The 17,236-nt window shown below is 47.9% G+C and overlaps 1 protein-coding gene and 1 long non-coding RNA gene across 3 annotated transcripts in view; one reads left to right on the forward strand and one right to left on the reverse strand.

Moving 5' to 3' along the window:
* LOC115078766 overlaps positions 1-180 on the reverse strand; it is a 35,530-nt gene extending 35,350 nt beyond the window's left edge. Inside the window, exon 1 of the long non-coding RNA XR_003853149.1 lies at positions 111-180. This is a non-coding gene — a long non-coding RNA (uncharacterized LOC115078766). The remainder of the gene's footprint in view (positions 1-110) is intronic.
* Positions 181-10,243: 10,063 nt separating this feature from the next.
* Positions 10,244-17,236, forward strand: part of SCNN1A (sodium channel epithelial 1 alpha subunit) — a 62,269-nt gene continuing 55,276 nt past the window's right edge. Inside the window, exon 1 of one of the 2 annotated variants that reach the window (XM_029580402.1) lies at positions 10,244-10,686. The gene's annotated coding sequence lies outside the window, so the exon portion shown is untranslated. The remainder of the gene's footprint in view (positions 10,687-17,236) is intronic. The other variant, XM_029580403.1, reaches the window with a different exon arrangement.

The raw sequence follows: 17,236 nt of genomic DNA on the forward strand, positions 1-17,236 counted from the left end.
GGGGAGACAGATGAACATTACATAAACTGATGCAGGTCTCATCTGAGAGTGTTTATAATCTATGCAAGGCTTAATTTTTCTCTCCAGCAGGGGAGGAGGGACGCTGTTACCTGGGGTGCACTGCGCACAGCACCACTTTCCTTCATGCAGATATTCATGAGCACTGGAGTTACACTTCCCACCAACAGCAGGATACCGAGCTGGAAACTGAAGAGAGGTGGAGTTCAGAAGCAAAGTTCATCCAGCTGCTTCCAATGCTATATCTGTTGGGTTGTGGGACTGTGTGTGTTTTAGGGAATCTTTCACTGCTGCTGTCTGTCTTATATTTCTTCTCTGAGGTCCATAGTCAGCACATTTTTCCAGCTAATTATGCAATTTAGCTCGATTTAAAATTCCTGCCACTCTGACCATGCCTGACTAGCCACATACATTTTCAGCTGGCAAACAAGTTATCTGGCTGTTTGGGGGAAGTAGAGGGGTATTCTGGATGAAAGCGCTGTTATCTGGCCAACAGGGTCATTTTTTATTGCGTGTTGTGCCGGTATCGCGTGTTTTATTATTATAATTAGGGGAAGGGGAGGAGTGTGGGCGGGGTTTGGGCGGAGTTATCTGCTGGCAGCGCTGCGGGTGATAATGTTTTTCACATTATTTCCATAGGAAATAACTACACCTTTTCCCATGGAGCTATGGGGGTGATGATGTACGGCACGCGAAACCGCACCACCACAATGCAGCCGGCTGCACACTATTGCCCCTTTTTTTTTCATGGCTTATCATTCTGCTATAAATATACCTATACATATACATATATCAGAATGATGAATCTAGGGGCAAGTTACTGGATAACCCCAATTTTCAGCAGTTAACCTAGCCAGACAATTTTAGGACACCTGAAGAATAGGCCTAAAGTTAGCAAGATAAATGTATCTGGTTAACTTAAAGATAAAACTAAGATGATTTTGTTCATTATGCCTCCAGCAGTTTGTATATTCCTTAACTGTATTTATTTTGGTGATATTGGAAGTTAGTTTCTGGTTCTAATTTGATTTTAACTAGATTATTTTATGTTGTCTGTTTTTATCTTTTTTATTTTTTTTTATTTATTGTATTGTTTTTAGTCCGTCTTTATGAATGTATCATTTGGATATTTTTATGAATGTATCATTTGGATATGTATGGCATACAAGTATTTTAAATAAATAAAAATATAACCTGTGTATATTCAGCAACGTGAGCGTTCCTCTGAATATCCTGGTTAAGTTAACTGGCTAGATTTATCTGGATCACTTTGCCAGCTGCACAGTAGCTGAATATGGACCTATGTGTATGAGTGTGTTTGTGAGGAAAGGGGGACACTATATGTTAGTGTGACATTATATGTGCATGTGAGGAAAGCTTGCACTAATTCTGCCTGTGCTGTGTCCTGTGTTTGGGCAGTGTATTTGTGCATGAAGACTTGATGGGGACACTATATGTTAGTGTGGCATTATATGTGCATGTGAGGAAAGCTTGCACTGATTCTGCCTGTGCTGTGTCCTGTGTTTGGGCAGTGTATATGTGCATGAAGACTTGATGGGGACACTATATGTTAGTGTGGCATTATATGTGCATGTGAGGAAAGCTTGCACTGATTCTGCCTGTGCTGTGTCCTGTGTTTGGGCAGTGTATATGTGCATGAAGACTTGATGGGGACACTATATGTTAGTGTGGCATTATATGTGCATGTGAGGAAAGCTTGCACTGATTCTGCCTGTGCTGTGTCCTGTGTTTGGGCAGTGTATATGTGCATGAAGACTTGATGGGGACACTATATGTTAGTGTGGCATTATATGTGCATGTGAGGAAAGCTTGCACTGATTCTGCCTGTGCTGTGTCCTGTGTTTGGGCAGTGTATATGTGCATGAAGACTTGATGGGGACACTATATGTTAGTGTGGCATTATATGTGCATGTGAGGAAAGCTTGCACTTATTCTGCCTGTGCTGTGTCCTGTGTTTGGGCAGTGTATATGTGCATGAAGACTTGATGGGGACACTATATGTTAGTGTGGCATTATATGTGCATGTGAGGAAAGCTTGCACTGATTCTGCCTGTGCTGTGTCCTGTGTTTGGGCAGTGTATTTGTGCATGAAGACTTGATGGGGACACTATATGTTAGTGTGGCATTATATGTACATGTGAGGAAAGCTTGCACTGATTCTGCCTGTGCTGTGTCCTGTGTTTGGGCAGTGTATATGTGCATGAAGACTTGATGGGGACACTATATGTTAGTGTGGCATTATATGTGCATGTGAGGAAAGCTTGCACTTATTCTGCCTGTGCTGTGTCCTGTGTTTGGGCAGTGTATATGTGCATGAAGACTTGATGGGGACACTATATGTTAGTGTGGCATTATATGTGCATGTGAGGAAAGCTTGCACTGATTCTGCCTGTGCTGTGTCCTGTGTTTGGGCAGTGTATATGTGCATGAAGACTTGATGGGGACAGTATGTATAGTGGAGAGGTCAGTAAGAGAAGAGAGCTAGGCTTTAGTTCTCTCTTGTACATTTTTTGTGAGGTGCATACCAGATGTATGCAGTGCTATTGCCTCTGCCTGCTCTGCTTGGATCATAATAGTATCTCAGCTCTCCCAACCCAGGAGTCCTGGACTAGAGTTACTGAAGCCGCAGAGTTGTTTTGACACACTTCTGAGTAACCTGCTATCTGTTCTGATCAGGCTGTGACGGATGTGGTGGGAAGAGAAGTGAATATCAGTGACAGAGGGGCAAATACATGAGAGCAGCAAGACAGTGAGTCACAGTGAGAGCAGCATCAGCAGTGAAGAGAGAAGTCAGCACTTTCTTAGAATATATACACACTTGCTCATAAACAGACACGCACATGCACATAAATAGAATGCAGTCACGAATGCAGGCACATGCACACACACATATGCACAAATAAGTACATGCATGAACTTATCCATGCACTCATACATGTATACACACACACATACACTCACAGACGTGCAGACACACAAACTCATGCATGCACATAACTCACACACACACACTCGTGCATATACATTCATTCACATATAGACTGCCTCAGCTCCTGACCAGGACCCTGCAAAAAGGTTTCCACCAGCATTCAGAATTTGAGGGGAGAGCCAAGCCGCCTGGTTTCCTGTCGCTGCGACAGATCAGAGTAGGATGGAAATAATAGCGGTTTTGTATTTCTGCTTCTCATAAGAGACACTCTTCCTGTGTTTGAGTCATGGGGGATTTGGGGAAGCACAGTGTAAGTCAATGAGAGTGGTATGGAGATGCCATCCTCATTCAGGCAATACTTGGTTAGGTGAAGTGTGTATGTCCATACCATCATGAACTTCCTCACAGCAGTGCCCAAAATAGTGGGACTTTGGCAGTGTGAATGTCCTCACAGCAGTGCCTCTATCAGTGGGACTGGCAGCATGAGCTTCCTCACTGCAGTGCCCCTGTCAGTGGGACTGGCAGTGTGAGCTTCCTCTCAGCAGTGCCCCTGTCAGAGGGACTGGCAGCGTGAGCTTCCTCCCAGCCATGCCCCTGTCACTGGGATTCTCATAGAGTGAGCTTCCTCACAGCAGTGCCCCTGTCACTGGGAATCTGGCAGTATGAGCTTCCTCACAGCAGTGTCCTGTCACTGGGAATCTGGCAGTGTGAGCTTCCTCACAGCAGTGCCCCTATCACTGGGAATCTGGCAGTATGAGCTTCCTCACAGCAGTGCCCCTGTCACTGGGAATCTGGCAGTATGAGCTTCCTCACAGCAGTGCCCCTGTCACTGGGATTCTGGCAGTATGAATTTCCTCACTGCAGTGCCCCTGTCACTGGGATTCTGGCAGTATGAGTTTCCTCACTGCAGTGCCCCTGTCACTGGGAATCTGGCAGTGTGAGCTTCCTCACAGCAGTGCCCCTGTCAGTGGGACTCTGGCAGCGTGAGCTTCCTCACAGCAGTACCCCTGTCAGTGGGAATCTGGCAGTGTGAGCTTCCTCATAGCAGTGCCCCTGTCAGTGGGACTGGCAGCGTGAGCTTCCTCACAGCAGTGCCCCTGTCACTGGGAATCTGGCAGTGTGAGCTTCCTCTCAGCATTGCCCCTGTCAGTGGGACTGGCAGCGTGAGCTTCCTCACAGCAGTGCCCCTGTCAGTGGGACTGGCAGCATGAGCTTCCTCACAGCATTGCCCCTGTCACTGGGACTCTGGCAGCGTGAGCTTCCTCACAGCAGTACCCCTGTCAGTGGGAATCTGGCAGGGTGAGCTTCCTCACAGCAGTGCCCCTGTCAGTGGGACTGGCAGCGTGAGCTTCCTCACAGCAGTGCCCCTGTCACTGGGAATCTGGCAGTGTGAGCTTCCTCACAGCATTGCCCCTGTCAGTGGGACTGGCAGCGTGAGCTTCCTCACAGCAGTGCCCCTGTCAGTGGGACTGGCAGCATGAGTTTCCTCCCAGCCGTGCCCCTGTCACTGGGACTAGCAATGTGAGCTTCCTCTGAGCAGTGCCTCTGTCAGTGGGATTCTCATAGAGTGAGCTTCCTCACAGCAGTGCCCCTGTCACTGGGAATCTGGCAGTGTGAGCTTCCTCACAGCAGTGCCCCTGTCACTGGGAATCTGGCAGTGTGAGCTTCCTCACAGCAGTGTCCTGTCAGTGGCATACTCTGGTAGTGTGAACTTTCTCACAGTGCTGCTCTGCCAGCAGGACTGTGACCAGGTGAGTTTGCCTACTTTTTGCAAACTCCTCCACTCCTCTATGAATCAAATAAAATTATAGTAGCTCAGAAACTCCGAGATCCCCTTTGTGCTTTCCAGCGGCAGGAATACAAATTGCTTTTGGAATATTTGCTCTTACCTGTCTTGTCTCCAAAGTCAGAGCAATAGAACTGAAAAGTGTGATAAGGAAAGGTTTGCTGATAAATAGGACCACTGTCAGACATGCCATCTCAGATCCAGTCCTCCTGACTCTCCAAGCCACTTCTTTAGTACCCCGTCTGCTTCTTCAGAATCTAATACACACAATGTGAGTTGCAAAAAATACTGCACCAGCAGAGGTATGGAGCAGCCGCAATCTCAGACGTCTTCGGACACCCTTCAGCCTCCAAACAACCTGAGAATCCAAACTACAACAAGCAATGGAAGAAAACCTGTTTCTAGCCTACTTTCCTCCGTGCTAAATAAGAGACTTTGAATAAGTCTCTGAAAGCACCTGTAGCTGAGAGAGATCTCCTTTTACTGTGGGCACCAACCTTCTCCTTCAGGTAAAAGGAAGCAGCACGCACACACACATCCTCTTCCTGTCCCTGCTGTTAGGAAAGGATCTGCTTCTGTATTCTTTCAAGTTATTATTTATTTATTGATTTGCTTTTGTATACTGACATTCATTGGGGTACATCACATGGGTTTACATATTAGCGTGGAGAAATAGTAGGACGAACGCGTCTTACTATTTTTACATGGAATGGAGGCAAATCAACAGTTAATACAATTACATTTTAGCAGTGGTGACAATGGGACAATGGTACTGAGTGTCTCTCATGCCCCTCCCCATGTCTCTCACGGAGTCTCTTCCCTGCCCCTCCCCATGTCTCTCACGGAGTCTCTCTCCTGCCCCTTCCCATGTCTCTGAGTCTCTCTCCTGCCCCTCCCCATGTCTCTCACTGAGCCTCTCTCCTGCCCCTCCCCATGTCTCTGAGTCTCTCTCCTGTCCCTCCCCAAGTCTCTCACTGAGTGTCTCTCATTCCCTTCCCCATGTCTCTCACTGAGTCTCTTTCCTGCCCCTCGCCATGTCTCTCACGGAGTCTCTCTCCTGTCCCTCCCCATGTCTCTCTCTCCTGCCCCTCCCCATGTCTCTCACGGAGTCTCTCTCCTGCCCCTCGCCATGTCTCTCACTGAGTCTCTCTCCTGCCCCTCCCCATGTCTCTCTCTCCTGCCCCTCCCCATGTCTCTCACGGAGTCTCTCTCCTGCCCCTCCCCATGTCTCTCTCTCCTGCCCCTCCCCATGTCTCTCACTGAGTCTCTTTCCTGCCCCTCGCCATGTCCCTCCCCATGTCTCTCTCCTGTCCCTCCCCATGTCTCTCTCTCCTGCCCCTCCCCATGTCTCTCACTGAGTGTCTCTCCTGCCCCTCCCCATGTCTCTCACTGAGTCTCTTTCCTGCCCCTCGCCATGTCTCTCACGGAGTCTCTCTCCTGCCCCTCCCCATGTCTCTCTCTCCTGCCCCTCCCCATGTCTCTCACGGAGTCTCTCTCCTGCCCCTCCCCATGTCTCTCTCTCCTGCCCCTCCCCATGTCTCTCACTGAGTCTCTTTCCTGCCCCTCGCCATGTCCCTCCCCATGTCTCTCTCCTGTCCCTCCCCATGTCTCTCTCTCCTGCCCCTCCCATGTCTCTGAGTCTCTCTCCTGTCCCTCCCCAAGTCTCTCACTGAGTGTCTCTCCTGCCCCTCCCCATGTCTCTCACTGAGTCTCTTTCCTGCCCCTCGCCATGTCTCTCACTGAGTCTCTCTCCTGCCCCTCCCCATGTCTCTCTCTCCTGCCCCTCCCCATGTCTCTCACGGAGTCTCTCTCCTGCCCCTCCCCATGTCTCTCTCTCCTGCCCCTCCCCATGTCTCTCACTGAGTCTCTTTCCTGCCCCTCGCCATGTCCCTCCCCATGTCTCTCTCCTGTCCCTCCCCATGTCTCTCTCTCCTGCCCCTCCCATGTCTCTCTCTCCTGTCCCTCCCCAAGTCTCTCACTGAGTGTCTCTCCTGCCCCTCCCCATGTCTCTCACTGAGTCTCTTTCCTGCCCCTCGCCATGTCTCTCACGGAGTCTCTCTCCTGCCCCTCCCCATGTCTCTCTCTCCTGCCCCTCCCCATGTCTCTCACGGAGTCTCTCTCCTGCCCCTCCCCATGTCTCTCTCTCCTGCCCCTCCCCATGTCTCTCACTGAGTCTCTTTCCTGCCCCTCGCCATGTCCCTCCCCATGTCTCTCTCCTGTCCCTCCCCATGTCTCTCTCTCCTGCCCCTCCCCATGACTCTCACTGAGTCTCTCACTGAGTGTCTCTCATTACCCTCCCCATGTCTCTCACTGAGTCTCTCTCCTGCCCCTCCCCATGTCTCTCTCTGAGTCTCTCTCCTGCCCCTTCCCATGTCTATCACTGAGTCTCTCTCATGCCCTTCCCCATGCCTCTCACTGTGTCTCTCTCCTGCCCCTCCCCATGTCTCTCACTGAGTCTCTCTCCTGCCCCTCCCCTTGTCTCTCTCTCCTGCCCCTCCCCATGTCTCTCTCTCCTGCCCCTCGACATGTCTCTCACTGAGTCTCTCTCCTGCCCCTTACCATGTCTCTCTCTCCTGCCTCTCTCTGCTTCTCTGTCTCCTGCCCCCCATGTCTCTCACTGAGTCTCTCTCATGCCCCTCCCCATGTCTCTCACTGAGTCTCTCTCCTGCCCCTTGCCATGTCTCTTTCTCCTGCCCCTCCCCATGTCTCTCTCTGCTTCTCTGTCTCCTGCCCCTCCCTATGTCTCTCTCTGAGTCTATCTCATGCCCCTCCCCATGTCTCTCACTGAGACTCTCTCATGCCCCTCCCCATGTCTCTCACTGAGTCTCTCTCCTGCCCCTCCCCATGTCTCTCTCTGCTTCTCTGTCTCCTGCCCCTCCCCATGTCTCTCTCTCCTGCCCCTCCCCATGTCTCTCTCTGCTTCTCTTTCTCCTGCCCCTCTCCATCTTTCTCTCCTGCCCTGTCCATGTTCCTTTCTGGTTCTCTCATACCTGCCTCCCCCCCCCCCCCCTCATTCCTCTCCAATTCTCTTTTTCCTGCCCCTCTATTCAAATTCATGAAACTTTATTGACATGACAGTTTGTACATGTTTGTACATGTATAAGATAGAAAAAACATATTGTGTAATACTAATAATAACAGTAAAATAAAATGACCACATGTCAGAAGCAGAAATACCAGACAGTTCCCGGATTCTGGTGCTGGTCCGGATTGTCTCTGCTCAGATCCCAGATTCTGGTCCGTATTGTGTCTGCTCAGATCCCAGTTCTGGCCTGGGGGCAGGATACCACAGACTCTGCTGCTCTCGCTGCTGTTTCTCCTCTTTCCCCCAGGATTAGACGCAGGTTTTCCTGCTCCTTCTTTTGTGGGAAGTCTGTGATTTTCTCTCTCAGCTTTGGGAAATGTGCGTCTCCTCTCTCTTTGCATTTTGCACAGTGCAGGGGAAATGCATCGCTGGTTCTACTGCTCAGGTGTTGCACTGCATGCAGTCTGGGTTGTGGTTCATCTTTTGTGTGCAGGTTTCTATTTCTAATTTATGGTCCCTTATTCTGTATATGGTGAGCAGGGCTGATCGTAGGGGGGATACAAGACCCAAGGTTTGAAGTGGGACTCCACCCTTATCTGTACAGTAGAATGGGGTCTCTCTTTTTCTCTACCTGCTGAGGCCACTGGAACTCCCAGCATGCAAGATAAGGAAATGATGATGTGTGATAGAGTAATAGCTGGTGGGGATCCAGAGTGCAAGGCATGGGGCTGTCACCTTGATTAATCCCCAATAAAGGTAGCCTGGTTGGTGAGGGTATGTCTGTGTTGTGATTGGGTGTATTATGCTAGCGTTCAGTTTCTGTGTAGGGAGCTGTCACAGCCTGGCTTGTTCTCTTTTTCCCAGAGGAGATGCACTGGGGTTCTAGGGCTGGTGTGATATTTGCGGGGCTGCCTTTTCATAGGTAGGTTGTTGCTGTGTGAGTCCTGGTAGTTTGTGCTGTTATGATATGATAGGTTTGTTACATAGGTGATGAGCAGGGCTGTTCTTAGGGGGAGGGGAAGTGAACTGGGGTGATTGTCCCAGGCCAGGCCTTTGAGGGGCTCCATGTAGATGCTTTCCTCCAACTGCAGGAAGGAACAGGTGGCACCATCAGCCACGAGTCTTTCCTCATGATACAGAGAAAGGGGCAGCATCATGAGTGTGTGCCTGTCACTGGGATGGAGAAAGAGGCAGTGTCAGTGCTCGTCACCCATGTAGTGTGGAGGAAGGGCCGGCAGGTGATCAGCCATGTAGAGGAAGACTCAGTGCCTGAGAGATACTTATTTCTCGTATTTGATCTCTCTTTTCCATCTCTAGAGTTTCAAGTAGAAATACATACAAATCATAAAAGCAGAATACAATCTTGACATGTACATGATGTTTCTTGAATTCTAATGTGAAACTAAAGAAAAAGCATAATATAAATAGCAAATTTTAGAGAAATCAGAGAAAAAACCATCACAGAACCAAATTGTCACTAATATAACATAAACCATCATTACCAAAAACTAGGACTCTGGCCTCCAGTCCAATATCCAAACTTAGTGTCCATTCAGGGCAGTAGGAGCCCTCGGAGAACCTTACAGTCTTATGCACACACACCTGCTCCACTATCCCCCACCCCTCAGAGCCCTCTCCACACACAATGAAAAGTTATGCATTTATAATTGCAGCTTTTACATGAAAAAGGACAGTCTTCCAAGGTAAAAATATCACAACGATTTGTACATTATAATCATAGTTACATGCACTGCTGTGGTGGCAAAGAGTAAACGCTGTAGGGGATGAGTGCTTACTGGAGTTTTGGAGCGCAGGTGGAGGGTTGAGGATTTGAAGAATCTTTTTTTGCAGGTGGGAGGGTACCTTTGACCTTGCTCTCAGTCTCAGGGTGGGGATGGGTGGCCTCTGGCTTATTTGCCCCAGCCCTGCACCGCCCTAGAGTCAGCCCTGGTGCTGAGTGGGGTTTTTTTTTTGCAGAGTTTTGTCTTCCTTCACAGAGTGTCTGGTAGTAGAGGGAGTTTGGGTCACAGTTACTGACATCAGAGTTTGAATACTCCATTTTGTATACTGAGTAGTAAGGGGACGGTTCTAGTTCTGCTCTGCACTCCTTGTTGGAGATGTTTTTGTGCAGAACTGGTGGTGTGTGGGATTCTCCATATCTATCTTTCCTTTTTCTCTCTCCTGCCCCTCCCCTAGTTTCTCTGTCTCTATCTCTTTTCCCCCTCTCCACATATCCTTCATTCCCTTTGCTCACTTGGGTTCACTATCTTCCAATCCACTGACATTTTTAGTTTAAGTTTTAAATTTGTTGCAAACGATGTTCTCTTTGTATCTTTGTAACAGAAAATTCTGCTGCCAGGTGAGGGCGGGGGCAGAGCAGGGCTGGGCAAAGAAGAGTGGGAGGGAAGGTGATGATGGGGCTTCCAGATTTAACTGGCAAGAAACCAGTCTGGAGTGACTCTAACCAGGTCTGGCTGGACGGATTCAGCTCTGCACAGATACTTGTGTACCCATTACGCTTGGGCTCAGAGCTGCAGCAAGAGAGGACACCAGAGACAGACACACAGGTGAGTATCCAGCGCTTCAGACGTACCTGCTGGGTACATGGGACCCTCCAGCTCATAGCTGCAGTGAGTGAGGCAGTCACACGGTGTGTATCCAGCTCTGCACAGGTACCTGTATACATGGGACACTCTGGATCAGAGCCACAGTGAGTGAAGCAGTCACAAGGTGTGTATCCAGCTCTGCACAGGTACCTGTATACATGGGACACTCTGGATCAGAGCCACAGTGAATGAAGCAGTCACAAGGTGTGTATCCAGCTCTGCACAGGTACCTGTGTGCCTGAGACACTCCAGATCAGAGGATTCATCAAGAGAGAGAGGAAACCAGAGGCAAGACACACAGGTATGAATCCAGTTCTCACAGGACTTCTCTAAAGAATCAGTTTATAGGTTCTAAGTAATGGAATTTTGTATAGAAAATACAGAATTGGTGTGATTTTAATTGTTTAAATTGCAATACTTACATAGAAACATATAGAAACATAGAAATGATGGCAGAAGAAGACCAAATGGCCCATCAAGTCTGCCCAGCAAGCTACGCACTTTATCCATTTTTTCCCCCTTTTTCTCTCTCCCACCTGTTACTATTGGCTTCCAGTACCCTCCAGCCCTAATTCCCCTCCACCCAATTTAGAGAGCAGCTCTGTATCTGCATCCAAGTGACATCCAGCTCAATTAGGGGTAGCAATCGCTGCAACAAGCAGGCCACCCCCTTGCCCCATACTCTTACCCACCCCTGTTTTTATTTTTTTGTTAATATTTTATTTTTTTGAAATAGCAGCCCTCCATGTGTATGGAGGGCTGCTATTTCCTTCTAAAAGGAAGGAGATACAGCATGTGTGTACCTATTGAGGATGGCTCTGTATGGTATTAGAGGTTAGGCTAAATGGGGGATGGTACTAGAAGGAAGGTTATTTGGGGGGGGGGGGGGGCCTGTGGCACTAGGAGATAAAGCATGTGTGTGTGTGTGTGTGTGTGTGTATGGTGTTAAGTGATACTGTGTATGTGTGGTACTAGAAGGAAGGTGATACAATGTGTTTGTACATGTATGGTGTTAGGTGATATAGTGTGTGCGTGTGTGTGTATGGTGTTATGTGATACTGTGTATGTGTGGCACTAGAAGGAAGGTGATACAATGTGTTTGTACATGTATGGTGTTAGGTGATATAGTGTGTGTGTGTGTGTGTGTATGGTGTTATGTGATACTGTGTATGTGTGGCACTAGAAGGAAGGTGATACAATGTGTTTGTACATGTATGGTGTTAGGTGATATAGTGTGTGTGTGTGTGTATGGTGTTATGTGATACTGTGTATGTGTGGCACTAGAAGGAAGGTGATACAATGTGTTTGTGCGTATATGGTGTTAGGTGATATAGTGTGTGTGTGTGTGTGTGTGTATGGTGTTATGTGATACTGTGTATGTGTGGCACTAGAAGGAAGGTGATACAATGTGTTTGTACATGTATGGTGTTAGGTGATATAGTGTGTGTGTGTGTGTGTGTGTGTATGGTGTTATGTGATACTGTGTATGTGTGGCACTAGAAGGAAGGTGATACAATGTGTTTGTGCGTATATGGTGTTAGGTGATATAGTGTATGTGTGTGTATGGTGTTAAGTGATACTGTGTATGTGTGGTGCTAGAAGGAAGGAGATACAATGTGTTTGTGCATATATGGTGTTAGGTGATATAGTGTGTGTGTGTGTGTGTGTATGGTGTTAAGTGATACTGTGTATGTGTGGTGCTAGAAGGAAGGAGATACAATGTGTTTGTGCATATAAGGTGTTAGGTGATATAGTGTGTGTGTGTGTGTATGGTGTTAAGTGATACTGTGTATGTGTGGTGCTAGAAGGAAGGTGATACAATGTGTTTGTGCATATAAGGTGTTAGGTGATATAGTGTGTGTGTGTGTGTGTGTATGGTGTTAAGTGATACTGTGTATGTGTGGTGCTAGAAGGAAGGAGATACAATGTGTTTGTGCGTATATGGTGTTAGGTGATATAGTGTGTGCATGTGTGTGTGTGTATGGTGTTAAGTGATACTGTGTATGTGTGGCGCTAGAAGGAAGGTAATACAATGTGTTTGTGCGTTTATGGTGTTAGGTGATATAGTGTGTGCGTATGTGTGTGTGTGTGTGTGTATGGTGTTAAGTGATACTGTGTATGTGTGGCGCTAGAAGGAAGGTAATACAATGTGTTTGTGTGTATATGGTGTTAGGTGATATAGTGTTTGCGTGTGTGTGTGTGTATGGTGTTAAGTGATACTGTGTATGTGTGGCGCTAGAAGGAAGGTGATACAATGTGTTTGTGCGTATATGGTGTTAGGTGATATAGTGTGTGTGTGTGTGTATGGTGATATGTGATACTGTGTATGTGTGGTGCTAGAAGGAAGGAGATACAATGTGTTTGTGCGTATATGGTGTTAGGTGATATAGTGTGTGCGTGTGTGTATGGTGTTATGTGATACTGTGTATGTGTGGTGCTAGAAGGAAGGAGATACAATGTGTTTGTGCGTATATGGTGTTAGGTGATATAGTGTGTGTGTATGTATGGTGTTAAGTGATACTGTGTATGTGTGGTGCTAGAAGGAAGGAGATACAATGTGTTTGTGCGTATATGGTGTTAGGTGATATAGTGTGTGTGTGTGTGTGTATGGTGTTATGTGATACTGTGTATGTGTGGTGCTAGAAGGAAGGAGATACAATGTGTTTGTGCGTATATGGTGTTAGGTGATATAGTGTGTGTGTGTGTGTGTGTGTGTGTGTATGGTGTTATGTGATACTGTGTATGTGTGGTGCTAGAAGGAAGGAGATACAATGTGTTTGTGCGTATATGGTGTTAGGTGATATAGTGTGTGTGTGTGTGTATGGTGTTAAGTGATACTGTGTATGTGTGGCACTAGAAGGAAGGTGATACAATGTGTTTGTGCGTATATGGTGTTAGGTGATATAGTGTGTGTGTGTGTATGGTGTTAAGTGATACTGTGTATGTGTGGCGCTAGAAGGAAAGGGATACAATATGTTTGTGCGTATATGGTGTTAGGTGATATAGTGTGTGTGTGTGTATGGTGTTAAGTGATACTGTGTATGTGTGGCACTAGAAGGAAAGTGATACAATGTGTTTGTGCGTATATGGTGTTAGGTGATATAGTGTGTGTGTGTGTGTGTGTGTATGGTGTTAAGTGATACTGTGTATGTGTGGCGCTAGAAGGAAGGTGATACAATGTGTTTGTGCGTATATGGTGTTAGGTGATATAGTGTGTGTGTGTGTATGTGTGTGTATGGTGTTAAGTGATACTGTGTATGTGTGGCGCTAGAAGGAAGGTGATACAATGTGTTTGTGCGTATATGGTGTTAGGTGATATAGTGTGTGCGTGTGTGTGTGTGTGTGTATGGTGTTAAGTGATACTGTGTATGTGTGGCGCTAGAAGGAAGGTGATACAATGAGTTTGTGCATATATGGTGTTAGGTGATATAGTGTGTGCGTGTGTGTGTATGGTGTTATGTGATACTGTGTATGTGTGGCGCTAGAAGGAAGGTGATACAATGAGTTTGTGCGTATATGGTGTTAGGTGATATAGTGTGTGTGTGTGTGTGTGTGCTGCTAGAAGGGAGTTGATACATTATGTGTACCGTATGTGTTGAGGATGGGTCTGTGTGTGTGTGGTGTTAGGTGATACAGGGTGTGTGGGAGCAGAAGGAAGGAGATACAGTGTATGCATGTGGCACTAGAAGAAAGGATCTATGGTGTGATTATATTGAGGATGACTCTGCTTGCATACTATTGTCATCCACTGTTGTTACTTCCACGACTGCTTAGAGAACTGTCTGATGGCACAGTGAATACAGTCACAGCAGCATTTTGACCCATTCTCTTAAGGGATTTTCCTGTAGCAAGGTGGGCAACTCTCAGTGCAGAGTGAGAAGTCTTAAAAAAAAGGACGCAACCATTTTTTAAAATTGTGATTAACACTAGCACAGCACCAGAACAAGTCCTATTCTGTTTCAACATCAAGGCATAACAGGGAATTGGATTCAAACAGCAACCTACGAGGGCCTTGACTTTTACGGTGTGGGAAACTGATAAGCATGGGGTAACCTACAAAGTGCAGCAGATATTACCATAAGCTTACTGGGCAGACTGGAGGGACCATTTGGTCATTTTTTGCCTTCATTTCCATGTTTCTATTCCACTGCATGAAATACCTAGGTTTTTATATGTCACTAGTTAGACACTACATAGATGCCATATCTTTCTAACATAGTAAATGACAACAGATGAAGACCAATCTGGTCCATCTAGTCTGCCCCAAAACGTTTGTCTACTTTGGGTAGTGTGCATACAAATTACACTCTGGAAGCGGACATGCAGTGCCCCTGCCTCCATATACTTCATCCAACCTTTCACTCTGTTATAGGCTTTTAGCTGGCACTCCATGCAGGTTACCCCAGTGCTTTCTCTGGGTTACAATACAATCACACCACTGCTGCTCTGTACAGGTTACCCCAGTGCTGTCTCTGGGTTACCACTGCTGCTCTGTACAGGTTACCCCAGTGCTGTCTCTGGGTTACCACTGCTGCTCTGTACAGGTTACCCCAGTGCTTTCTCTGGGTTACTACTGCTGCTCTGTACAGGTTACCCCAGTGCTTTCTCTGGGTTACAATACAATCACACCACTGCTGCTCTGTACAGGTTACCCCAGTGCTGTCTCTGGGTTACCACTGCTGCTCTGTACAGGTTACCCCAGTGCTTTCTCTGGGTTACCACTGCTGCTCTGTACAGGTTACCCCAGTGCTTTCTCTGGGTTACAATACAATCACACCACTGCTGCTCTGTACAGGTTACCCCAGTGCTGTCTCTGGGTTACCACTGCTGCTCTGTACAGGTTACCCCAGTGCTGTCTCTGGGTTACCACTGCTGCTCTGTACAGGTTACCCCAGTGCTGTCTCTGGGTTACCACTGCTGCTCTGTACAGGTTACCCCAGTGCTTTCTCTGGGTTACAATACAATCACACCACTGCTGCTCTGTACAGGTTACCCCAGTGCTGTCTCTGGGTTACCACTGCTGCTCTGTACAGGTTACCCCAGTGCTGTCTCTGGGTTACCACTGCTGCTCTGTACAGGTTACCCCAGTGCTTTCTCTGGGTTACCACTGCTGCTCTGTACAGGTTACCCCAGTGCTTTCTCTGGGTTACCACTGCTGCTCTGTACAGGTTACCCCAGTGCTTTCTCTGGGTTACTACTGCTGCTCTGTACAGGTTACCCCAGTGCTTTCTCTGGGTTACAATACAATCACACCACTGCTGCTCTGTACAGGTTACCCCAGTGCTGTCTCTGGGTTACCACTGCTGCTCTGTACAGGTTACCCCCAGTGCTTTCTCTGGGTTACCACTGCTGCTCTGTACAGGTTACCCCAGTGCTTTCTCTGGGTTACAATACAATCACACCACTGCTGCTCTGTACAGGTTACCCCAGTGCTGTCTCTGGGTTACCACTGCTGCTCTGTACAGGTTACCCCAGTGCTGTCTCTGGGTTACCACTGCTGCTCTGTACAGGTTACCCCAGTGCTGTCTCTGGGTTACCACTGCTGCTCTGTACAGGTTACCCCAGTGCTTTCTCTGGGTTACAATACAATCACACCACTGCTGCTCTGTACAGGTTACCCCAGTGCTGTCTCTGGGTTACCACTGCTGCTCTGTACAGGTTACCCCAGTGCTTTCTCTGGGTTACAATACAATCACACCACTGCTGCTCTGTACAGGTTACCCCAGTGCTGTCTCTGGGTTACCACTGCTGCTCTGTACAGGTTACCCCAGTGCTGTCTCTGGGTTACCACTGCTGCTCTGTACAGGTTACCCCAGTGCTTTCTCTGGGTTACCACTGCTGCTCTGTACAGGTTACCCCAGTGCTTTCTCTGGGTTACCACTGCTGCTCTGTACAGGTTACCCCAGTGCTTTCTCTGGGTTACCACTGCTGCTCTGTACAGGTTACCCCAGTGCTGTCTCTGGGTTACAATACAATCACACCACTGCTGCTCTGTACAGGTTACCCCAGTGCTTTCTCTTGGTAACCACTGCTGCTCTGTACAGGTTACCCCAGTGCTGTCTCTTGGTTACAATGCAATCACACCACTGCTGCTCTGTACAGGTTACCCCAGTGCTGTCTCTGGGTTACCACTGCTGCTCTGTACAGGTTACCCCAGTGCTGTCTCTGGGTTACCACTGCTGCTCTGTACAGGTTACCCCAGTGCTTTCTCTGGGTTACCACTGCTGCTCTGTACAGGTTACCCCAGTGCTTTCTCTGGGTTATCACTGCTGCTCTGTACAGGTTACCCCAGTGCTGTCTCTGGGTTACCACTGCTGCTCTGTACAGGTTACCCCAGTGCTGTCTCTGGGTTACAATACAATCACACCACTGCTGCTCTGTACAGGTTACCCCAGTGCTTTCTCTGGGTTACAATGCAATCACACCACTGCTGCTCTGTACAGGTTACCCCAGTGCTTTCTCTGGGTTACCACTGCTGCTCTGTACAGGTTACCCCAGTGCTGTCTCTGGGTTACAATACAATCACACCACTGCTGCTCTGTACAGGTTACCCCAGTGCTTTCTCTTGGTTACCACTGCTGCTCTGTACAGGTTACCCCAGTGCTGTCTCTGGGTTACAATGCAATCACACCACTGCTGCTCTGTACAGGTTACCCCAGTGCTGTCTCTGGGTTACCACTGCTGCTCTGTACAGGTTACCCCAGTGCTGTCTCTGGGTTACCACTGCTGCTCTGTACAGGTTACCCCAGTGCTTCATAAGACTGTAAGAAATTACATGCTGTCCATCGAGCCCAACATCCTGTCTCTGGCAGTGGCCTGGAAGTGCCTGGCAAATCCCAATATGAAAATCC

The sequence above is a fragment of the Rhinatrema bivittatum genome, chromosome 16, assembly GCF_901001135.1.
Source record: "Rhinatrema bivittatum chromosome 16, aRhiBiv1.1, whole genome shotgun sequence".
In the NCBI taxonomy this organism is placed as follows: domain Eukaryota; kingdom Metazoa; phylum Chordata; class Amphibia; order Gymnophiona; family Rhinatrematidae; genus Rhinatrema; species Rhinatrema bivittatum.